Here is a 13136-nt window from a genome sequence, read left to right as displayed (position 1 = left end):
AGCTATAAATTAATTGCTACTAGCTAAGATAAACTGTTAGATAACACAGCTCATAATATAGTACTACTTATTTTTTATTAATTTAGAGTAGAGGGCCAAACTACTGCTAAATACTGGCCAAAATTAAAAGACTAGATTCTAGCAATTTTTCAGGATTAGGTATTTCAGATTGCTGCATACATCTTGAAACACACTTGCTGTAATCTGCTTGGTAGACATCCTCAATCACTGCCCTTATACCTTTACCTCTGCAGCTTCTTAATTGTTGCTGCTCACACCTACAGTGCTCATACAGTTAAGAGCCCAGAATCCAGGGCACGGAACTAATCAATTACATTGTCTAGCAAGACTTTCCTGTTTGCTGATAAACTGTAAAGTGTTATTTTTTCTGAGACAGGGTCTCACTCTGTCACACAGGTTGGAGTGCAGTGGCACGATCTTGGCTCACAGCAACCTCTGCCTCCCAGGCTCAAGCCATCCTCCCACCTCAGCCCCACAAGTAGCTGGGACTTCCAGGTGCATGCCATCCCGCCCAGATAATTTTTGTACTTTTAATAGAGATGGGATTTCACCATGTTATTCAGACTGGTCTCAAACTCCTGGCCTCATGTGATCCACCCACCTTGGCCTCCCAAAGTGCTGAGATTGCAGGGGTGAGACACCACGCCTGGTCTAAACTGTAAAGTTTATCAGGCCCTTTGACATGTATTGGTTTATTGACTCCCAAAAATCTGAAGTTCAGAGAAATTTAATGACTTTGCCCAAGGTCTCATAACTGAGTTAGAAACCAGAATTGTAATCTAGATTTTTAAACTTCAGATTTCATTTATTTTGCATTTCATTAAATTGCCTTAGTCCTGACTGCCCTTTCTGAAGCATTTTCCTGGGTTTCTGGTAAGCTGACTGCTTATTCCACTGCTGATTGCTAGATTACAATCTCTTGTGCGACCTTTGCCCTGGCTGATTACTTCCTTTGTTGATTCTTTGGCATATGTTAAATTCTTCTGAAGTTGCTTTTTTACCCTAATAAGTGACCGATAGCTGCTAATGCTCCAGTGACAATATTTCCCATGGGAAACCAAAACACCATCAACTTGCTACTAAAATACTGCATCATCATGGCTGACATTTTTCCATTTCTTCCTGGAAGCAGAATGGAAGATACTGGGTACGGCTGAACTAAAACTCCAACTAATTGTAAATGTGAAAGCAAAGAAGCTATATTGGTTATGCAATTCTACACATTCAGTGCCGCTTGAGTGTTTCTAAGTTCCCTGCTCTAGCTCATGTTTCTATTTAAAAAGTGGACAAATTTGATGAGTAACAACGGAGAACACGAAACAAATCTGGTGAATACCAGAATTAAGACATGTGTCAGCCAGGCGCAGTGGCTCATGCCTGCAATCCCAGCACTTTGGGAGGCCGAGGCGGGTGGATCATGAGGTCAGGAGACCGAGACTATCTGAGGGAGAATCTTCAGGTTTTTTCTTCTCTTTTGCTGTAACACCAGTCAAAAAAATTGACAAAGATAAGGTATTAAGTATTGACGTTAATACTGTACCTGAAAATAAAAACCATGGAACCTATCTATAGGTTAAAACAGCATACTGATAAAAAACACATATACTTTGATGCAGAGATGTACGACAATCATGAATTAGAATTAGCATCCTGATTTAGTGTTCTACCAAAAACCCTAAGTGAACACAGAATCTATTTAAAACCAAAGAAAACAAAAAAAATCTTGTGTTTACTTAATAGTCATTGAAAAGAATTACTACAGATTTCTAGAATTTAAAAAGGTTAAAAATTTTAAAGTGTTGCCCAACTATACTTAGCATACAATAGTTTACCAAAATATCCATGCATTTGCAGCAATTGAAAAAAATCTTAAAACATAAGCAAGTATTAGTATACATATGAAACTAATCCAAAGCCAACTGTGATTAGTTCCTGTAAGGAAAGTTAACAATTGCCAAGAATGGAAGGTGACTAGAGTTGCATCTAGTTTGCCTGTGTTCAAGCATGATACTAGATAAAATTAAATAAAAACTGTTACTCTATGGGTAGCTAACACTATAAAATCTAAGACCATTCATATGGCTGAAAACAACCCATCCCCAGCCACCATCAAGGCAAAGGGCAAAAAACTAGAAAGAGAAAAAACTTCTATATGCAACCTGTTCTGATCTATTAATGTAAAGAAGAACTTCTGGCTAAAGGAGTTTAATAAAGTAAGCCAGTCAAGAAGCATGCCATGTATACCAACTGGTGACAGGGAAACATTCTGAGAGCTATGGTGTCCAATATGGTAGCCTAGCCACATTCTATTAAAACCTCACAAGGTGGCTAGTCCAAATCAAGACATGCTAACAGTAAGTGTAAACACACACACTGGATTTTGAAGACTTGGTGAAAAACAATAATGTAAAATATCATTAATTTTTATATTAATTAGAAGTTAAAATGATATTTTGGACATAATGAGTTAAATCAAATCTATCAATAAAGCTACTTTCATCTGTTTCCCTTTTTAACTGTTTCTTTTTATTCTTTTTAATATGGCTACTAGAAAATTTATTTATTTATGTATTTATTTGAGATGCGGTCTTGCTTTGTCACCCAGAGCTGGAGTGCAGTGATGTGATCACAGTTCACTGAAGCCTGGAACTTGTGAGCTCAAGCGATCCCTCTGCCTCAGCCTCCCAAGTAACTGGGATTACAGGCACAAGCCACTGCACCAAATGACAATTTGAAATTACATACACAGGTTATATTTTCTTTCTATTGGATGACGCTGCTCTGCAGAACCAGTGCCCTTCCTTTTACAATGTGAAATTTGTCCCTCTCCTTCATTATAAACAAAAACTTAGTATCATTTTCTGGCTAGGAGAAATAACAGTACACCATAAGATACAGATTCTTGTTCCACTTCTGCTATTACTCAGTAAAGACCCCTTGGGTAAATCAGATAGCCTCTCTTGGCCTCAGTTTACTCATGTCTAAAGTCTTCATTTCTAAGGTCCCTTGGGACAATGACATTATCAGATTCAAAACAGAATAAGGCTCTATGTTCTACAGTAGTGTATAGGCACATTCGTTCTTAGGTCAGGGATTCCTAACCTAGAGCTCACAGAAACTGTACGCAAGTATACATCCACTTTTAAGTTAACACTTTTCACATTTCTCAAAGACCGTATCTTTAAAATAAAAGATTAAGAGCTACCTTAGCTGGTAATAAAACTGGTATACTTAAAAAAAAATCAGAGATTGTTACTTTATCATTGTACTTGTTTGGCATGGCTAAGATGTGTTACTGGTCACTAAGGGTGAGATTTCACTTCCCTAACCTGCTCTTGAAGGCCTTCAACAGATCCCACTTCTCGCTCCACTCTAGAAGCCACACTTCTAAAAATGATCTGTGCAACATACATAATATGCAAGCTGTAGAATGCTGGCTGTGAAAAATGGGGTCCATTTTCAAATACAACATTTTTCTAAACCATGCACAAAAGAACAGCCCTACAGGGACACTCTTCCACACTGTATACATGCCGTTGCCACTACATGTGAATACTGGCAGACGTTAGTGACTAAAGATAAACATTAGATAAAACATAGGTCTTCATTGAGCAGACCTGAAATAGCAGAGCAATGAAGTACATTACAAATCAGCATCCCAGTACATTTTAAAAAACAAACGAACAAGGGTGTCATGCCACCAGTCAGAAGGTACTTTACTTAAACTGGCATTTTTTAACATGCATGTTGTAGTGGTAAGTACTTCATTTCATGCAGCCACAGTTATTAATACTTTGCTAAGGGCTACCAGCTGCTAAAAACTGCTGTTATCTCATACTGAGAATGCTAGTTCTATACTTTTGCTCTCAGGCTGTGAGGAAGGGGTGCTAGTCGAAAAGGCCATGGGATTAGATTTAAAAAGGCTAAAATTAAATCCTAGAAAATAAAGAATATTTCATTTTTTAACATTTTAGGAAACAAAATGAATATGCTTTTAAAACATAAAAAGCCAGAATCCCTCAATTTATACCACCAATCTGACTGTCTTACATATTCATTCATCCCTGTAGTTTCATTCTTTGCTCATTTAATACATGAGCCTCCTGCCTCAACCTCCTGAGTAGCTGCTAATTATAGGCACGCACCACCACGCCCGGCTCATTTTTGTATTTTCAGTAGAAACAGGGTTTCACCATGTTGGCCAGGCTGGTCTCGAACTCCTGAGCTCAAGTGATCTGCCCACCTCAGCCTCCCAAAGTGCTGGCATTCTAGGAGTGAGCCACCGTGCCCAGCCTCAATATCATGTTTTCTGAGTGACAAAAGAAACAGAACAAATGAAAATGAACACTTTAAAAAAAGACTCATGTTAATGCGCATGATTCAAGCATGAGTCCGTATACTGTACCGAGTTCTTTTGCTCTGCCCTAGCATGATAGAAGTATCTTCCAGTTACTGAAATGTCTTTAACTAAGTTCTCTTGCTCTTTGAAACCTCACTGTGAACTTATTAAGGGAGAAAAAAATTGCTCAAATATTTTGGGGGTGTTCACAAAGCATCGTTTATATCCCAACATTAGTATCCCACAGAGAGTCTGCATCAAGCTAAACATTAAAAGAAAGAAAAATTGTGCTTAACTTTAACAACAAAGTACTTACCCTTTTCTGGTGTTTTAAATGTGTACTTGATTGAAGATTCTTCTGTTGGAAAGGAAGCAGAGAGATTTTTGACTGTGCTATCTGAAGACTGTTCGATATCAGAGTTCTTTGACAGTTCACATTTGTTAGGTTCCACTTTGCTTTCAGATCCACTCTGGGCTACTGAACTAGTTTCACTATTGTTACTTTTCAAAGGTGCATTAAAACTAAATCCAAACAAAGACCAAGTGGCAGAACTGTTGCCAAATGCAAATGGTTTTGATTTTTCACTACTAAAAATGCTTTTAACAGACTCTGAACCAAATACAAACTTTGGAGGAGAAACCACTGCTTTTGTTGTTGTTTCAGATGTGCTAGACACTTCAACTTCTGAAGTTGCATCTGCTACATCATCATCCTGAATAACATCTGTCCTCTCTCTTGTGGTTTCTTCTAATACAGCTACAGCAATTTTGCCACATGGTGACTCTCTGGGAGTGCTTGACCGAGAAACATGAGGTGTTATCAAAGAATCTTTTTCCTGGGCTGTTTTTGCTTCATCAAAAATTTTCTTAAACAAGTCTGCAACATCCTGTAGTTTAAAACGAACAGCTAAATGCTCTACTTTTCTTTCTCCATCTGCCAAATCACATGCAGTCCACACCCATACTCTTTCTGTCCCTTTCATATTTTGCAAAGTCATATCTGGAGTTATTCTGTGATTGGCACAAAGTTTTAATACTTGGTCCCTTCTCATCACTATATGAACTTGCTTATTATCATAATTCTGTAAAATCTTTATATCACCAATGCCCCTTTCTTTCCATTGACCAACATCTTTATCATATCTCTAGAGTTCTGCCCTGTGACTAAAAACAACTTGTTCATTTTCCTCACCACTGGATACTTCAACTAGATCAGGTAAAGGAACAACAGGTTCAAAGTACTGTCCATCCCTCTCTTCTTCTTGAGTAACATCAGATTCTTCATCAGTGCCAACTGAAGTCCCACTCTGATTCAACTTGGCAGGGGACTTAGATAGACTCAAAGCAGATTTAAAACTGAAGTTAAATCCTGTTGTTGACTCATCAAAGCGGAAAAGATTTTTTCTCACAGGGCTACTTGCCAATGGAGAATCATGTACTGAGCTACTACTAACATTATCATCCAAAGCATCTTCCCTTAAATCATAGTTATCCCATTCTAATGTGGGCCCAGTGTTTTCAGGATTGGGTTTTATTGTTGTGTCTGAGGCACCGGCTGCACCTGTACCTGAACCCTTATTTTCTTCCTCAGTGACTTTTGTTTGATCATTTGTCAAAAATGTTTTGAAATCTTTCAGTCCACTCTTCATTTCTTCAGCTCTCTGTATTAACTTGGCAGCTCTGCCAGTATCTACAAGTTTATGGGGAGTTTGAAGTGGTATGTCTAACAGAAGCCTCTGGCATTCCTCAAATTTCTGCTTGAATTCTTCAGCCAGCTCTGCTGTTTTAAATTTTGCTGCCAACTGCTCTAGTTTGGCATCACCATCAGAGAAATCACTGGCTAACCACATCCATGCTCTATCTGATCCAGAGAGGGGCTTCAGGTTCATTGTAGTTGTTATCCAATGATTAGCACACACTTTTAGTACTTGGTCTCTTCGCATCAGCATTCTTGGTTTGCCATTGACCTCATTTTTGAGAATTTTTAAGTTCCCCAAGCCCCTTTCTTTCCACTGACTTATCTCAGCATCAAATCTAAATAGTTTTACCCCCTGTGAATACAGAACTTTTTCACCTTCTTCTCCTGTTACAACTTCTACTTTTTCAGGCATTTGAACTACTGGTTCAAAATGGATGTCATCACTGTCCTCAGTCTTATAGGCATCATCATCTTTCTCAAAGTCACCAGAAGTGTTTGCTTTATTGGCCATTTTACCGCATTGTGATGAGAATAATTTTTCTCCAGCACCTGAAAATCCCTTGAAATTGGGGTCTTTTTTGCCAAACTGAAATCCTCCTCCTGAAGTTGATTTTACAACATCTGCAAATGTAAAAGTGCTATTTGTTTGGCCAAAAATCACACCACGGCCATTCTTCTGGCCACTAATATCCTGAGCCTGGAAGCCAATATCATTTTCAAGAGGCTTTTCACTTTTCTTTTCTTGATTTCCTGGTTCCAAAATGCCAAATTTAAATCCATCAGCAGACACAGGGATGGAAAATCCTTCTTTGGTTGACTTAAATTCTGTATTAGAAGAACCCTGAAACATAAATGAAGGTGAATTTTCTTGATCCACATGCCCAAAATAGTCATGAAATAAATACCTTCTTCATTCCTAAACAATTTATCAAATGATGTTAACAATAATGATGATGATGATAACATTTATTGAGCATTTATTAATGTGCCAGCTGGGCACTGTTCTAAGCACTTTACATTATTATCTCATTTTAATATCCTCAAAAACCCTATGAATTAAGGTATTATTATTATCCTCATTTTACATATGAGGCAACTGATGCATTGAGAGGTTAAGAAACTTGCCTGTGGTCAAAATAAGCAGAAGAACAAGGGTCTAAATGCACCCCAACATTCTGTCCTCAAAGCTGTCACATTCAACTACCACTGTAATATTGAGTCTTCAATCAATTGTTATATATACAGCTGTATCAGGCCTGAAAGTACTTACCACATAGTGGGTCAGCAAGGGCATTACAGTTCTATTTCTGTTAAAACAGAATGATGAAGGATCCACCACCACCACTCCCATTTTTAAAATATTCTAAATATTCACACTTATTAACACAAAAATAAGGTGACTAAGAAGGATAATGTCTGTATTTGGAGATAAATTTAAAATATCTACATTTTAAGGGACATAAAAGTTTTAACAGTGAACTGCTGTCTTGAATTTATTTGAAGGAACCCTAAACAATTTAAAAAGAAAATAATTATAAATGTATAAATTATTTCTTTGTTACCTTTGTGGGAGTAACATTAGCTGCTGGTCTGAGAAGATACTGGGAATTATATGCTGCTGACTGACTATAATATACTGAAGGGCCAGTAGTTGCAACTGAAAAAAAAAAAGAAAAGAAAGAAAACACTGTTAAAGTCTATACTACAGTTAAGACTATCTAGGCAAGAGCTATAAATACAAAGGCAATAGAAATTAAAGAAAGATTTAACTACATAAATTTTAAATTTCTGTACATCAAAATACACCAATCAAGATTATCAAATGACAAACTAGAAAAAAATTGCTAAATATGACATGAAGAATAAGAGAATAGCATCGCTGTGATCAACAAGAACTACCTCATAAGCATTAAAAAAGGAATAAAGAAGAAAGTAACTGTTGCCTTTTCTAAGAAAGATCAGTATGATGTGGAATTATGGACATTCAGTCACAGAAAGGACGTAAGGAACCAAGATGCCATCTGATGGTCAATGCATTTGAAGTGGGCCTAGAAAATCTGCAGAAAGACTAGGTTGTATTTTGTAAACTAAAGCTATTACTGAGAATGTTCAGCTCAAAAATCACCTGACAAATTCATGGAAAGGATGTCATAAATAACATAAAATGTGTTCCCTGGCTTAAAATAAAAAGCACATCAACACTCATGCAGATGTACAAACCGTCTGCTCCCTCTGTTTGGTCTGTTTTACCAGGAAACAAAACGACTAGAAGACACCCATGTTAATGACAAAACTACCAATAGTCATTTGCTTGAACTGTTTTATGATAGTTTTACCAGAAAACAACCAAAAGACCTTTTATGCCTGTACATGGAAGAAGAAACAGAAACTGTGCCAAGAGGTTCCAAACAATTGCCTCTGGAAAGCACTGAAAAATCAAGACCTAGAAAAGGCTAGCCAGAAGCCCAAGTTTGATTTTGGAAACCTTACAGAGGTGAGGATAGCTATTTTGAAATTACTATGGGGAGGAAGCAGGCACAGAACACAGAACAACCTGACAGAAATGGCCCAAGAATCTTAAAGTCTTGCAAGATGTCTGTCTGCATGAAAACAAAAAGAAAAAATAAAATATTAAATAAAAAAAAAATCTTAGTCTGAAGTTTAAGTAGGGACTTTAATTGACTACTGACTCTAAACTGTGTGGCTCTAATAAATCTACTAAAAGTAATCTAATTTTTTAAAGCACCGTATGAATAGACAATTTAGGAAAGAAATATAATAGGCCTCAAGGAACATGTTTTTGAAGTGAGCCATGAAAATCCGCAAAATGACGAGGTTGCATTGTACAAATTGAAGCTATTATGAGAATGTTCAGGTCAAAAAAATTACCTGACAAATTCATGCACAGGATCTCACAAGGAACACAAATGTGTTCATTGGCTTTAAAAAAATCACATTAACATAACATTCATGTTGATATACAAAAACTCTTCTCCATCTGTTTTGTGTGAGTTTTACCAAGAAACCAAACAACTGGAAGGTACCCACGTTGAAGACGGCAAAACTACCAACTGCCATTTGCATGAATTGTTGAGCATGACTCGTATTTAAAAAAACTTAAAAATTGGTATCACTTTTGTTCCTACAAATTGGCAAAGGATTTTATAAACTAGTAAGTCAGCATTAGCAAAAGTGCGAAAATGGCACTATCAGATACTAGTGGTAAGAGCATAAACTGAATATTTTGAATACCCTACAAAACTAGGACAGTGTCCTAGAATTTGTAATAGCATAAACCAGAAACAGCATAAATAAAGGAACAGAATTTACAGTACTTCCATGTGATGGGATACCATGAACTCATTAATATTTAAAAAACATTTAAGTTTAAAAATGCTCAGAACTAAAGTAACATTTAAAAAACAGGCTAGCTCATCTACACACAACATAGTAACATGGTAACAATCTCATAAAAAATACTATATGTATAGAGAAAGAACCAGAAGGAAATGCTCTCAAATATAAGAAATGTTAATAAGGTGGTTAGTTTTTAGTTTTCTTCACCCTGTTCAGTACTTCTGAGTATCTCCTATGAGCTCATTAATCTTTAATTTTAATCATCTTATTTTAAAAAAACAAGGACCATCTTGATATATGTTTACTTTTATTAAGGAAAAAGAATCTATGAACACAGGAACAGAAATCAGGAGATCTTGGCTCTCGCCCTTTCAGTGCCACAAAGCTGTTTTGTGAACCTGTAAATAATCCATTTGGAGTCTCCATGTTTCTCAATTGTAAAATGAGGATGTGCTGCTTCTACACATTTCACAGGGTCATTGCAAGAATAAAATGAGACAATGAGAATGTTGGATTTACATGCTTGTATAAGAACAGAAGACCTTTTATGCCTGTACACAGAAGAAATGGAAATCATGACCCACAAGGCACCAAATAACTGACTGCACACGTCACTAAAAAAGCCCCAGGAAAGGCTAGCCGGTTTGTTTATCCTCTTACAAGGACCTATATGATGTGTAAGGTTTTAAGAAAACAAGGTTTGAACGTTAGACATTTCACATACTTATCTATGACTTACGACATTTAATAAGCTTGACTTCACAAAGATTTTCTGTTATTTTGCTTGTGTTGAGAAGACACTATCACAAAAGGCTAGTGGGGTTGCCTTAACTATATGAACCATCACACAAATGTGCTCATCTAAACTAGATTTTATTCTAAATCTTTCCTGGGCTAAAAAGAGAAAAAAAAAAGGGCACTACTACTACCATTTCAGAAGTCTGTCGTACGTAAAAGGAACAATTTTGTTATTTCTGGCTGCCTGGGAGCAATGTATTATACTGGCAAGTGCTTTGGAGTTACACCACTGGAGTGTGAATCTCGGCTCTATCAATAACTAGCTGTATAATAATGAGTAAGTTACCTAACCTTTCTTTATCCATTTCCTTATTTATAAAAAAGGGATTAATAATGGTACCGGCCATTCTAAGTTACTGTAATTAAATAAAATTACATTCACAAAGCACTTTTGCACATAGCCAACCCACAGTAAACACTATTAGTAACCTTAGTTCATTAACTGTTTACTGTATACTCTAATAAATGTCTGATACACACCCACGCCCACCTGCACATACACAAATGCTCATAGTAATTATGTAAGGCAAGTATTATCTCCACATTTCAGACAGGTTAACTTACACAGCTATTATAGTAAGTGATAGAGCAGAACTTAAAAACCCAGTATGATTCAGGTCCAAACTCCTTTTCTTTCTTTATATAACCATAATATTTCAAATTAAGTAAGATTTCCTATATAACATCCTGCCTCTCATCATTATCATCAAAATAATTCCCCAGAGGTGTAGGTTCTTAATTAAGCATTTCTTAGTGCATAACTCTATTCAATAACATTTTTCAATTTAAGGAATAATCTCATCTCAGCTCATCTGAGGTGTGGATTAAGTGTTCTTTAAGCCTTTATATACACGTGATCACATACGGCTCGTTTTTTCTGCTTGGGATTATAAAAATCTCCGTAACACCAAATACAGCTTTTGAAGTCACATATAAACAGACGTTGACATGTGTATTAACAAACATATATAAACAAGGTGATTTCACATGTTATCTACTTAAAAGAGGGAAGTAAAGTAGTTTTACTAAAATATGTGATTATCCACTTGCCAGCTCACCTGTTAGTGGAGCCCCATGAAATGTCTGTGACCCCTGATATCCATCAGGCACCGAGTCTGGTCCATAATTCTCTGTGGGCCAACGATGACGGGGTGCTGACTTACTGCTATTTAGTTTCAACTCCTGCATTTCTTTCTATTGGAAGAAAAAAAAATCAAATAATTTTAAACATTTAATTATATCATGCCAGAAACAGTGCTGGGGAAACTTACTCTTTTAAATTTAAATAACTGATTTTTTTTTTTTTTTTTTTTTTTGAGATGGTGTCTCGATCTGTCGTCCAGGCTGGAGTGCAATAGAACAATCTTGGCTCACCGCAACCTCCACCTCCTGGGCTCAAGCAATTCTCCCACCTCAGCCTCCCGAGTAGCTGGAATTACAGGCATCAGCCAGCACGCCCGGCTAATTTTTTGTATAATAGTAGAGATGGGGTTTCACCATGTTTGCCAGGCTAGTCTTGAACTCCTGACCTCAAGTGATCCACCACCTCAGCCTCCCAAAGTGCTGGGATTATAGGTGTGACCCACCACACCCAGACCTGATTATATCTTTTGAAAGTTTCTATTTGCCAATGAGTTCTAGGTACCTGGTGCTGATTTTAAAATATGATTCTCAATTTGTTAAAAATTTATCTGCTCCCATTTTCATTCGTTAATACAAAACCTAATTCATTAACTCTCTCACCTAAACAAATAACCTCCTAAATGATCACACCTTCATTTCCATTCTACACTTGCCTACATTAACCTTTCTGACATTCACCTCCAGCCAAGACAATTCCCTGCTCAAAAAAACAAGTACCTACAAACTAAACTTCTTTCCCCAACTTTCACAGTCCTCTAACATTACACTGACCATCCTTTCAGTGTGTTCTTTCTACACTGCAATCTGGACTACCTGACATTCCAAATCACCTCCCCAAATTAGCTTTTCACTTAACCCCATGCTGAAACAAAATACAACTAATTCTCAAGGTGATGTTCAAATGCTCCACCAGGAAAGGGAAAAAAGCAGTAGCTGCAGATAATTTATTATGTATATAATAATACATCCAATGCACTTAAACTCTTAATTTTTATACTATCTACACTGTTAAGTAAACAATATTACCTCCTATCTTAAAATGAGAGAAACGGATGCAGGGAATAACAGCTGGAATTTGAACCACATCTGACTCCAAAAATGTTTTCTTAACACAACTCTGCTGCCTTGACAAGAGGGCAGATAGATACAATGCCGTCTAGTGTAGCTATGTGGCTACCTGATCTCTGCTGAAGAAAACTAAATGACAGCACCATACCCAACCCTAGAACCTACAAAATGTCCCCTTACAAAACAGACACTTAACAGGAAATTCTTTTTCCAAAGAAATTGTAGTGGTATCAGAAAACAGGTAAATTTTGAAAAGTTTCAAACTCCTCTGTATCAGCCCAGGAATCCGACCAGTTCTAGCAAGTGAGGTCAGGGACAGATCTAGCATGTCTGCTTTCTTTTTCTACAAGTGTTTCAAATAAAAATTTCCCAGAAAGACCTAACCATGAGGTCCAAAACTATCTCAATTTTCAAGCTAAATAAAATTTCCCCCACTCATCCATCTACAGTGCCTAGTCCAGATGCTACACATACACATCCAAGAAATAAGAAACTAGTGGAATCACCTAGAAAACTTTATGGTCACTGTTGGTATCCGCACCAGAGCTTTGAATTTGCAATCACTGCTGTAACTGTAATTTTTAACATTCAGTGTAATGAGAACTGGCTTCAATAATTCTCTCATTTTAAAGATAAGAAGCCAAACAGTCACAAAGGAAGTGACTGGCCCAAGATCATTAATTAATGGCAGAGTCAGTACTAGTACCAAGC

The 13136-nt window shown here is 36.8% G+C and overlaps 1 pseudogene; it reads right to left on the bottom strand.

Moving 5' to 3' along the window:
• Positions 1-13136, bottom strand: part of LOC117977777 (RANBP2-like and GRIP domain-containing protein 1) — a 50849-nt pseudogene that overhangs the window by 14753 nt on the left and 22960 nt on the right.

This window comes from Pan paniscus, chromosome 12 (assembly GCF_029289425.2).
Source record: "Pan paniscus chromosome 12, NHGRI_mPanPan1-v2.0_pri, whole genome shotgun sequence".
NCBI classification, from domain to species: domain Eukaryota; kingdom Metazoa; phylum Chordata; class Mammalia; order Primates; family Hominidae; genus Pan; species Pan paniscus.
Note: the sequence above shows the minus strand (reverse complement) of the source record. Positions and strands in the feature narration are given on the sequence as shown.